Below are 12,476 nucleotides of genomic sequence, written 5' to 3'. Positions count from 1 at the left end.
GGGAGCATATAGGCAAGACCGTACTGCAATGGTCCCCGATTCAACTATGAATAACTAACCAGCAAAAAATATTGCCAATGGGCCGATTGCAAGGGGTGACGGTGGATATCGATGGTGTAACGACCTAGCCCGACTTCGAAGTCATAGAGCTTATCGATGATAGCAATCCTTACCCTGCTTTGCTCGGGATTGATTAGACCATCGACATGAAAGGAATCATCAACTTGAAAAGGCACATGATGACCTTTGAAATAAAGTCACTTCGTATAGTAGTTCCACTGGACCCAGCGGAAGGGGAGCGCTACACAGAACCCATCCGCGACGAGGAAAGTAATGATGAACTGGATTGCATTTATCAGATAACGGCGCAGAACCCTGGTTAGATGCATTACAATGACAATAGGAGAACCTCATGGGAACGTGAGAGTATCTGCACTATCAATTCTGAGGAAGAGACGGAGCACTGACAGAATCGATTGCAGAGAGTTACAACACTCAACTGTAATAGGGTGACTCAATCGGCACGATGTGAAGAAAGACACCACCCAAAAGAGTAGGACACAACCACTAAAGACCAGCTCACATGTGTAGTATAAGAACCGCCCAGTGTGTCGGCAGACAGGGCGTGCGCACCGATAGAAGGATCGGGGAAGCTTAGATCCACGAGAAAGTTTCGACTCCAAATTGGAAGATATGTGCGGTGGTTAAGTTGGCACAAAATGGTAGCATGAAGAGTACGGGTGTATGGCAAACGAGTGACACCTCAAACAGACCAGAGTGGACCACAGGATCATCAGGCTAGAGGGAACCTCCCCCATACGGCCCAATCAACCACTATAGGCATAACTTCTCCCACCAGAGATGGCATCTGTGACACGGTTTAGAAATTGTGGGCTGCCATTTGACGTGCAAAATGATGACTTGATGAGTTGGAACAAACTAAGGCCTGAATCCGTGACCACAGTATGAAGTTGGACAAAGCCATCGAGAAACTTCAATTAGAAGTAGCCACTCTAGATGACGAAAAGGAATGGCCCAAGGAAACCAACATGGTTGGCTTTCCTACCTTGATACGACTGTACCAGAAGCCACAAGGGTGCGCACACCATAATTTTGTGATAGAAGTAGGAGGACATCTAGGATGCTCACAACCTAGGTCAATGAGAAACTGGGGGAGTCGCAGGAAGGGTTCACCCTTCTAACTATCCGTTGAGGGTTCTGTCTCAGCACCCCAAGCAATTGGAAGAGGGTGTGCAACTATAAAATAGGCTATTGTACAATGGCATGATATGACCACCAGCCCCCTGCAGAAACTGCATCTGTGACCTTGGGGATTTGCTATTGCAAAGGAAAGATGGAAACTAACCATTAAAGATACAGCTCATGGTATGATGGCGCATTTAAAGAACCTTGAAGCCAGTGGGGGGCCATTAAGGTAAAAGCATAACCGTCCAAATCGCATTTATGAGCTATCACAAGAACAAGTCGCTGGTTTTCGGGTTTAGTCGATATATAAATAGCACAAGGGTCACACCACCACGTCGTACTATTTAGCAAGAAAATAAGCCCATATTACCTACGTCATGAGCAATGAGGAAGTTGAAAACAGTCCTTGGTTTCTGGCATTGCCACAACAATACAAAGATGTCATCGTGAAATCTCAAAGGCATACCGTCAATAGTCCATAGCCAGAGTCGCCCCAGGAAGAAGAAAATTCTAAATCCGTATGGATGCCGAAGACCAAGTGTTACACAACAATTTGTCACCGTCCCTGTAACCCCTCTCCCGCATCTTGGAGGACTCGTTCCGGGACCTAGGAGAAGTGACATGACCTGCAAACACTTGCATTGTATTTCCCTAAGTATGAACTTCATATGCCCTGAAGACACCTTCTGCAAAATACCCATAAAAATAGCCCTTTTTCCATTAGCGTGGTTCCACAATGTATCACTCGTGCCAATGGGAGAAATCCTCCAAAGAGGGGGCGCCAGCTGGCGTTCTGTCTCAGAGTCGCACTCGCACCAGCCCAGTTGGTAAAGTTTTTAATAAACAAACTTACAAAGGTTCTCCCTAACCCATTCATCAACTGAATCTATGTTGAGTTAGGATGGTTTGGCTTCAAATCTCCATAGAAGGGAAGTGGTTTGCCACCTTTCATGGAAGCTTCTTAGTGATAAAGCCAATCCCATGGATATTGTGGTTGATCTTATCCCCTTCCCCTCTATCTATAAAAGCTTGTCCTTTTTCCTTTGGCAAGCTAGTGACAGTTCCAACATAGTGCCAGTGATAGTAAGAATTCCAGGAGTTCAAGAGATTGAAGTTGCAAGAGCCTTCTTTGCATCCATAAGGCCAAATCTAAGTAAGGAGATTCTTGTCACCAAGGAGAGAGAGGCTTGTTTCCCATCCCAACAAGCTTTGCAAGACTTGTGTAGCTGATCACCTAGCCAAAGGAGGATTTGACGTCAGAACTATGGTTGTATTCTTCTTTGTTGTTTATCAATAATAGATGACTATCATTATGGTTCCACTCTCATTGTCCTTTGTAATGATTGATGTTGAGTTATATCTTTTCTGACTGATATATAATTGCATCTATTGGATTTTATGCTTGTATTTGTGTTTTTCTTTGTATGTGCAGGTGTCCATTCATGGAGATCGTGGGGATCGTGACCGGCCGAAGCAAAGGAACAAGGGTGACGTCTCTTCTACGAATATTAGCGTTGGAATCCAAGTAGGTTCTCATCATCCACCTTTTATTTGCAATTAGGAACTTGCGTGATAGCATTGTTTGATTGTTGCTAGACCTGGTCTGGGCTAGTAGGGATCGCCTCTGTCCGCAGATGGGATTTACCTCTATAACAATTTGGCGACTCCACTGGGGAGTTAGCTTGTTGTTTGATTTGTAAACTTTAGACGAAGCCTGAAGTACGGCCAGATAGCCTTCGAAATGCTATTGCTTTGCATTAGCGAATTAGATCAATGCCACTTCAGTTAATCTTTGGTTTGGTTTACGGACTAAACAACTTGGAGTTGTCTTGTCTCTTTGGTCCTCTTGTTTTGATTGCTTAGATAGCTTTCTGGGTTGGATTTTTTGCTATCTCTTGCTTCCCGGCCTGCCTGGATACTGCTAACCAAGCCTTGGACCGCTTGTTTTTATTTTTGACCTAGAAAACTTGATTAGCGCGCCTTTTTCCCTAACACTCGTGCCGGTTGGCGCAAGTTGCTCAAAATCAACCCGCGCCAATCCCTTAAAAGCGCGAGTTACAACCTGACAGTCACGCCAGGCCTGTCAACTTTTCCAGTTTGCTTGTTTGCAAGCCTTCTGAGCTTGGATTTGTATCTTGTCACACCTTTTTCAATTACTGGAGTGTGTCTGAGCTTTGTTTGACTGGTTTTCGACCTCCATCCTTCGGGTGTTTTCCTCTTTCCATCGATTTCACATTCCAGCCCTAGGGCATCTAGTGGCTTTGTGCATCGAGCCTTCCGTAGGAGTCTTGGGTTCTTTGATCATCCAGTCGACTTCGTGATTACTCTTTTGCACTTGCTTAGTGGTTGTCAAAGCTTTTTATTGTTATTCGAGCGATTTGCTTCTTTTCCGCTTGGATTTTGCTTGGCTTCGTTTGGGCTTAGATCACATAGCTCATAGAGGTCTTTGTGTTTTTTTTTTGGTTTGAAGTACTGCCTTGGTATTTCGGGGACTTGATTGTGTTCTCATTGAGTGAAGTTTGTCTCTTTTACTCGGTGTTATTATCTCTCAAAATTTCTTTAGTGCACGTTTCCATTGAAAAGAAAACGAACAATCTCTTTTGCTTTGAATTAGTTAATGGAAATTAGAGCTTTTCATTGATTAGTGACTTTAAAGAAAATTTTCATTTATCACCATTAGCTGCATTAGAGTGGTTGTTGATTGTTATATGTTCATTTTGTTTGATTGAAATTTCTCAACTCTCTCGTAGTTAGTGTTCATCGAACGAAATGATACTTTTTGGCATATAGCTTGCATTTAGGGAATTGTGAGAGATTACATACGCTAGGACCTGGAAATCAAAACCTAATCAAAGGTCAACCGTAAAATGAACTGAATAAACTTAACAACGCATTGGAACTTAACGCACACATCTAGAGGTCTAGGCTAGAGACGTGTTCCGGCGTCGTTAAACCTAGTCACAGTTGTTTCACATTATGGTTGGGTGATTCCTCCTTTTGTGACTCGATAGTGGTCTAACACGGATTTGTGCTCCCACGTATCGTCGAGTATATGGGGAGACCCCACTAGGTTATCATCCTTGATCCACAGGAAGCCGTGTCTGCCGCCTTACAAGCCGTAACGCACTAAACACAACATTCGGAAGATTGACTGCCGTACGGAAAGTCCTTGGTTTTCATATGACTGCCAAGGTGTATATGCAGTTTTACGGATTTGTTTGGTGAACCCTTGCCTAGTTTCTCCAGAGTAGTCACTTTTGATCCTTTTCAGACTCCTTAAAAGAAAAGGCTCACTTGAGCAGTTTGTCACTTCAGGCTCACAAAACATTCGAAGGCGACTAGAGTCACCTTTTTGTCCTTTTGTCGACTCTTAAAACATGAAAAGGTCAAGTTCAGTTCCTTTGTCTTAGAATTTATTCGGCCACGTTCATATTTACCCGGTTAGATCTTGTTTGCGTTAGCTTGAGTAGGTTTCTTTTTCGATGGCAACCTTTCTGAGGTTCACCAACCCAGGGATCCCCTCTGACGGAAACCCTGGTCATTTCGCTCCTTTTGGGAATGTTGGTGCTCCTTACATGGCAACGTTTTCCATCCCAGGGTTAACTGTTGGGTTGCCTGTTTGGTTGTTCCCAACCTCTTTGGTCCCTGTCGTCTCAACTTCTGGTCAATCAGTCCCTCCACCTGAACAACATCATGTTGATTCTAAGGTGGACCTCTCCCCTTCTTCGCCTGCTTCTACGTCCTCATCTTCTACTTCGCCTGGTGAAAGTTTGGATTCAAGTAACCAGGTGGCTAAGAAGAAGAAGAAGAAGACGAAGAAGAAGAAGTCTCCTAAGGGAGAGGCTAACAATGCAACTACTACCTCGAGTACACCTCCAATTGGGCCACCTTCTGCTCCTCCGCGGAAGGTCAAATTTCCTTGTAGATTATGCAAGGAGGACCATCTTCTTCGTGATTGTCCTCGCATTCCCAGGGTCTTAGAAGTATGGTCTCGCGATCCGGCCTACCCCTCATCATCCTCTGAAGCTCACGGTGATGCTACCCTATCAGCTGGAAATGGTAAGGGAAAAGGGAAGATTCGAATCCCCTGTAGACTTTGTGAAGGCAATCATCCCCTTCACCTTTGTCCGCTCATGGATAAAGCCTCCGTTGTCTTGGAAAGTCTTACCACTCCCTCACCCCAACTTCCCATTGGTTATCAACGTCTCTCTGTAGCTCCATACCCTCTCCCTGCTGACAAAGAGATCGACCAAGATCCCTCTCTTGTCCAGCCTCCTCTTCCTGAACCTGGCTCTGCCAAGCCTGTTCCAGACCAACCATTGGTCGGAAAGAGTGTCGACTCGAGTTCACCACCCGATCACTCTGTTTCGGAAGAGCATAATTCCCATGTTCTTCTTGTCTCCTCAGATTCTCCTGAGTCCGGAAATGACTCTCCTATCCCAACTGCTCATGAGAGTCCTGCTTCGGTCCCTTTAGAGCAGGGGGGCAATCATACGATTCCCCCACCAAGTAGTTCAGTCGTTTCCTTCGACTGGAGTCATTTGACTACCTCCCGCCTTCCATCCCATGTGCCTTTCGGGGTCATGGTACACGCCTATAATAAGGCAATACCTGGCACTATTTTGGATGATGGTGCATCTGTCAGTCTTATGCTTGCCACTACTTGGCAAGCTTTGGGTTCCCCACAGCTTGTGCCGGTCGCACCGAATCTGACTGTTTTTGACAGAGGAACTAGTCAACCATTAGGGATCCTTCCAAAGTTGCCTATTAATTTGGGAGGCAAAACCGTCTATATAGACGTATCAGTTACCCAAGGTGCTTTAGATTTCAGTCTTCTCCTTGGCCGTGACTATGTATATGCCATGGGGGCCCTGGTCTCTTCACTTTTCCATGTGGTTTGCTTTCCACACGACGGAAGAATCATGACTATAGATCAATTATCGTTCATTCGTCCCCGGGTCCCTCCTGCGCAGTTGACATCCCCTCCTGGTTTTCATCCACCAGTTGCATCTGCCCCAGCACAGATCAACTACGTGACCACCTATCCCGTGCCTGTATCCAGCGATGCCGCTGTTGTGCATAGTGTCCTGGGGGCATTGGGTCCTGACTTCCGAGATGTTGTCCTTCCACCGGGAGTGGCACTCTTGGAAGCCCTGACTTCCTATTCATTATGATGAAGTTCGGGCGGAGCATAGTTCTTTTCCTATGTCAAGCTCCTTAAAAAATGAAACTAGGTCTGGGCGGAGCATAGTTCGCTTTCCTGTGTCAATCTCCTTAAAAAATGAAACTAGGTGTCGAGCATAGTTCCTGATCTTGTGTCAAGCTCGTTAAAAAATGAAACAAGGGTTATGAGGATAGTACTTTTCTTGTGTCAACCTCATTAAAAATATGAAACAACTCCTCCTTTCCAAATCGAGTCTTTGATCAAGATCTTGTAAAATCCAAGTCGAGTCTTTCTAAGATCTCGAAAGTGAACCTTCATTCCATCCACCACGTTGAATGCAATGAAGCTTGGGGGGCATGTACCTCATTTTGTGTTATTATGCTTGGGGCATGCGAACTTATAACAAGCATAGTTTTTCATTTCAAGCTTGTGTAAACATGAAACTGAATCCAAGCAGAGTTCTCCATGGTTCAAGCTTGTGTAAAAATGAACCCATACCCGATTTACATCTCGTGATTGCCTTTTATCTGCTAAATTTTGTTAGTTGAGCCTTGGTTGTTTCATTCCATCACCGCCATCTCTTTGGATGATCATATGCTTTCACTTGGTTGTTTATCCTTTCCTGCGAAACCGCAACAATGAGTGGTTTTATTAGCCAGCCTCTTGACCATTATATGTTTTGAGCAGTTCCACTATTGCCAGAACCAGTTGCTACCCTTTATACCACTCGTTCCTCCAGGACGAGTCTCCTTTAAGCTCTTTTTTGACTCGTAAAAGATGAAAAGATTGCTGAGTATTTTTCCCTTTTTGACTCGTTAAAGAGAATAAAAATGGAGTCATATTTCAGCTCTTTTCTGACTCTTTAAAGACGAAAAGATTGCCGAGTTTTCCCTCTTGACTCGTTAAATGTAAATAAGAGGTGTTCGTCTTTAAACTCTTTTCCGATCGTGTAAATATGAAAAGATCGTCTGGCCCTTATCGTTTCAGGCTCGTTAACGGTTATGAAACGACGTGATTTCGATCGCTTTTTTACTTTTTCAGGTTGACGTCACTAAACATGAAAAGTACTCCTCGATTGTAATGGTCGGGCGGTTCTTTCGAGCATTGTTTTATACTTTTTTGGGCTCGAGAGACACAACTTTACGAAAAAGGACACCCTTGGAGTTTTCTTTTCTGCTGTCTTTTCAAACTCTCTAAATATGAAAAGACGTCGAGTTCTTCCTCTGTCAGACTCGTTAAAACCTGATGACATTGGATTCCGTCGAAATGACGCTTCACAAGCATATGCTATCCCCATCAAGCTTGTTAATAAAAAATAACTAGGCTACTCGCCAGAAATGGTGGGGAAAATGGAACCATAATCATTGTCGTGTAGGCAGTATGTCGCTCTTAAACATGGTACTTGTCTGCTTTCGTGTCTGGGTGGGGACATCTCATCTCATTTTTCACTTGTCTCCGTTGGTTTGGGTGATCCTGTTTGACCTCTCATCTGCTCATTGCCTCGTCACCATGACCTTTGATCTATTGATGTCAAATACTGCCAAATCCGCCGTCATGCCACCAATGTGTTCAAGAGAAGTTGACCTCTGCACAATAACAACCTCCCTCTGATAACTCACATAATCCTGATACACAACGTTCTCCCTCTGTCTCGTATCGATGATGTGGCAAACACTATGGCCCACCTTTGATCAAGGTCACTTCCTGTTGAGTTCAGCTCGTTATCCAGGAAGCTGATCTAGAGACTCCCTTCCGGTGCCTTGGAGCCCGCATGCCTCAATGGCAGGTTCTTCGTGTTCGACGTGAGGTTTTCATCATTGGCCTCCAATTGAATGATTCTACGGGTGTTCGACGCCAGCTTACTGATTCGCACGCCGTAGATTGTACCTATAGTACCTTGAGGGCCATTGTCATTATTGGTGGTACCTCTCGCGTCTGTTAACAGTTTTCACTATTGGCGAGTAATCAAACGATGTTCATGCATGCTCGAATTCAACTAATGTATTTGCATGCTTGAACTTGTACTCTGTTCGGGTCGAGATGGAGCGCAAGACCCTAGATTTTGTCTGTTAGAATCCAGGCTGCGATTTCGTGGATTATTATGATTATTACATGACTCATTCACTGGATGGCTGCAACCATACTTGAGTCTATTCATCGATCCTCATTGGATGGCTGCGCCCATACCTTGGATCTAGATTATTGTGTACTCTGCTATGGATGGCTGCGCCCATATCACATATATCATGTACTTGAGATATCAGTTGTACCTCTCTCCGCAGGTCCTCCGGCGGTGGTGTTTTCAGTTGCACGTGTTCTTGTAAAGAATTTCACCCTCTATCTCTATCAGGCCTCATGCTTTAGGGGGCATCTGTTACACAACAATTTGTCACCGTCCCTGTAACCCCTCTCCCGCATCTTGGAGTACTCGTTCCGGGACCTAGGAGAAGTGACATGACCTGCAAACACTTGCATTGTATTCCCCTGAGTATGAACTTCATATGCCCTAAAGACACCTTCTGCAAAATACCCATAAAAATAGCCCTTTTTCCATTAGCGCGGTTCCACAATGTATCACTCGCGCCAATGGGGGAAATCCTCCAAAGAGGGCGTGCCAGCTGGCGCACTGTCTCAGAGTCGCACTCACGCCAGCCCAGTTGGGTAAAGTTTTTAACAAACAAACTTACGAAGTTTCTCCCTAACCCATTCATCAACTGAATCTATGTTGAGTTAGGATGGTTTGGCTTCGAATCTCCATAGAAGGGAAGTGGTTTTCCACCTTTCATGGAAGCTTCTTAGTGATAAAGCCAATCCCATGCATATTGTGGTTGATCTTATCCCCTTCCCCTCTATCTATAAAAGCTTGTCCTTTTGCCTTTGGCAAGCTAGTGATAGTTCCAGCATAGTGCTAGTGATAGTAATAATTCCAGGAGTTCAAGAGATTGAAGTTGCAAGAGCCTTCTTTGCATCCATAAGGCCAAATCTAAGTAAGGAGATTCTTGTCACCAAGGATAGAGAGCCTTGTTTCCCATCCCAACAAGCTTTGCAAGACTTGTGTAGCTGATCACCCAGCCAAAGGAGGATTTGACGTCAGAACTATGGTTGTATTCTTCTTTGTTGTTTATCAATAATAGATGACTATCATTATGGTTCCACTCTCATTGTCCTTTGTAATGATTGATGTTGAGTTATATCTTTTTTGACTGATATATAATTGCATCTATTGGATTTTATGCTTGTATTTGTGTTGTTCTTTGCATGTGCAGGTGTCCATTCACGGAGATCGTGGGGATCGTGACCGGCCAAAGCAAAGGAACGAGGGCGACGTCTCTTCTACGAATATTAGCGTTGGAATCCAAGTAGGTTCTCATCATCCACCTTTTATTTGCAATTAGGAACTTGCGTGATAGCATTGTTTGATTGTTTCTAGACCCGGTCTGGGCTAGTAGGGATCACTCTGTCTGCAGACGGGATTTACCTCTACAAAACCAAGAAGAAACCTCCACTCCCAGAATTAGTTCGATGGTTGCCATGAGACCTGCAGGTTGGCAAGTCCACAATGAAGGAAAAAGGTAAAACTGTTATCATCGATAGTGAGGAAGAAACAGAAGAGTCTCCCACGAGGATCGAAGAGGACATCTCTGAGGAAGACCCTGTACAACTGGTGCGACGACCCAAATATATGCCTTCAAGTAAGGGGACGAAAAAGGTACCCATAAACCTGGACGAATTCAGTAGTATAATCACTACCCCCTCTCTCCCGTAAGATGTCCCAGTAGAAAATTTGGTGGTTGGCTGTGTCACCACAATGAAATTCAACGATTGCGACCTTGCAGAATGAACAAAATTTCCCCATCTAGCGATGGATGCCTTAATGGACCATACAATAGAAGGTATGGTGACCACTCTACAGCCAAAGGAGTGGTTACGAAAGGTGGATGAAGTTGGATTACTTTGTCTCCTGGCAATTCTGCACTTTCTCCGACCACCTATTACCATGATAGTCATCAAGCACTTGCTCTGTCTAGTGCACGAAGATACAATATGAGTCGGTAAACCCGTCTGTATCACAACAATACTTGTTTGCAGGGTCTCGCATCCACCTTGCACTGGATGGAGTCCTCAGGAAATTACAGCCAAAAGTAACGATGTGGGAATGATAGAACAACTAAAGAAGACATATAAGCTCACCAAGGGAACGCGAGGGCATGTCATTGACAGTATCTTCGAAAACGTAGTCGAGGTGGCCACTTAGTTGCTGGGAGGAAAAGTAATGAGGAAATGTCAGAGCTCTGAGGTCTCCGCCGTAGTTATTGCACTAGTTGAAGAATGTGTTGCTGGTGTCTGATTCAATTGGTCATAGTTTCTTTGTGAAGAATTTCTAGCCAATTGTTGCAAAGTCCAGGAAGAAGGCAAACCATTCTATTATGCCTGGCTACTACTATCCGTCATGCTGGTCGCTACTGAGTTTCCTGACGACAACTAGTTTCCTATTTTAACCCCAGAATGGCCGGAAGCCATGTATTGTGCGTCCCTCTAGGTGACCAAGGACACAAGCAGAATTCAGGGAATTAAGATCTTTTGGGTATTAATGGACACGACTATGCGTCAGTGGATCAATATGTTACCACACTTAAAAAATGAAGTTTATGAGAGTATGAAGCACATTGCGGAATTCAAAGCAGATATGCATCACGTCTACATTTGGGCGCGAAAGGACACAGCCTAGACATGGACCCCTCTCTGGTTCATTGTCACTAATGACGTTGTTCACAAGATTGTCATGGCTTGGCCTGCGGCTTGGCAAGGACCCGCGGTAGTGGAACGAGACGAGGCCACTATTTAGAAGAAAAAAGAGGTAGCCAAGCGTGCTGCACAACAAAAGAGGAATGAATAGTATGCTGTAGAGGTTAAGGCAACGTTAGAGGCGAAACTCGCAGCAATAGGAAAACCAGTACCAGATGCACATACATCTACAATGGACAAGGCACTCAGAAGGAAACTTCTCAGCCAGCCGCAATGGATATGCAGTCCACTACTACGAGTATCCCATTAAAGCACTCATCCACACCAGAGCGACTGAAGGCACGAAAGAAAGAAAAATCATCTAAGATCGATAGTGAAGTTACCACCCTAACAGAGGGAAATCTAAATGATATTGAAAACATCGTTCTCGAAGCTATTCGGGAGGTAGTCGATGAGGCTATGTCGGAGCAACACATTGTGTGGGGGAGCTCCAGACATAGTTATGCGAATTAGGATCAATAATTGCGTAGGTAGAGCATAACATTTCTATAGAAGCCTCTGGTATGACAGCCACAGAACCATTACTTAGAGCCTAGGTTGCTCAGTCTATTCCGATCCCAACAGGTGCGTTGGTCACCAACCAATCGGAAGAATGAGAAACACTAGAACACCTTACTGGATTGGGACTAAACGTGGCTACACTCCCACGCAATAGTTTGCAACAACTCCACAACATCGTCACAATCGAACTTCGCGCAAGGGTTGGCCGCGTCGACCAGATACTCCAAGAGTAGAAAATTAACATTGAATAGCTACGGCTTCAACGTGATGAAGCAGTCACACAAAAACAACAAATGGAAAAGGTAGTAGTCGATGCTTGTTTGAGTGCTCAGGCGTTAGATATTACAGGGAATTACCTGTTGAAGCACAGATTCGTATGTTGGCTATGGAGTTCTGAAGGACAAAAGAGCAGGCCGCACGACTACAGCTCAATCTCACCACGCAGATTGCCGAGTTGAAATTGCAGGTCCCACCACCAACGCCTCCAGAGGTCATAGTACAACGCAAGAAAATTATTGATATGGTGCACGCAATGCTTGCATGGTCACTCGAAGAATGTACCGAGTTGTTAACTTAGTTGATTGATATGCTCACTGTCCTCCAGGATGATCCCACACTCTGCAGGTTGGAAGCAGAGGCTCATGAACTTCAGCACACCTACAATCAGCTCCGGGGAATCGCGCAGACCCTTGCTATCCTGCAACGGTTGGCTAAGATTAAGGAGGTGTAGGACATGAAAATCCAAGCAAAGCCGCGAGATAGAAGGAAGTCGTGGTGAACGCTCGTATCCAGCCATGGT

This window comes from Pinus tabuliformis, chromosome 1_1 (genome assembly GCF_031772625.1).
Source record: "Pinus tabuliformis cultivar Carrire ecotype Pingquan chromosome 1_1, CPIR1, whole genome shotgun sequence".
NCBI lineage: Eukaryota > Viridiplantae > Streptophyta > Pinopsida > Pinales > Pinaceae > Pinus > Pinus tabuliformis.
This window is presented reverse-complemented; position numbering follows the sequence as displayed.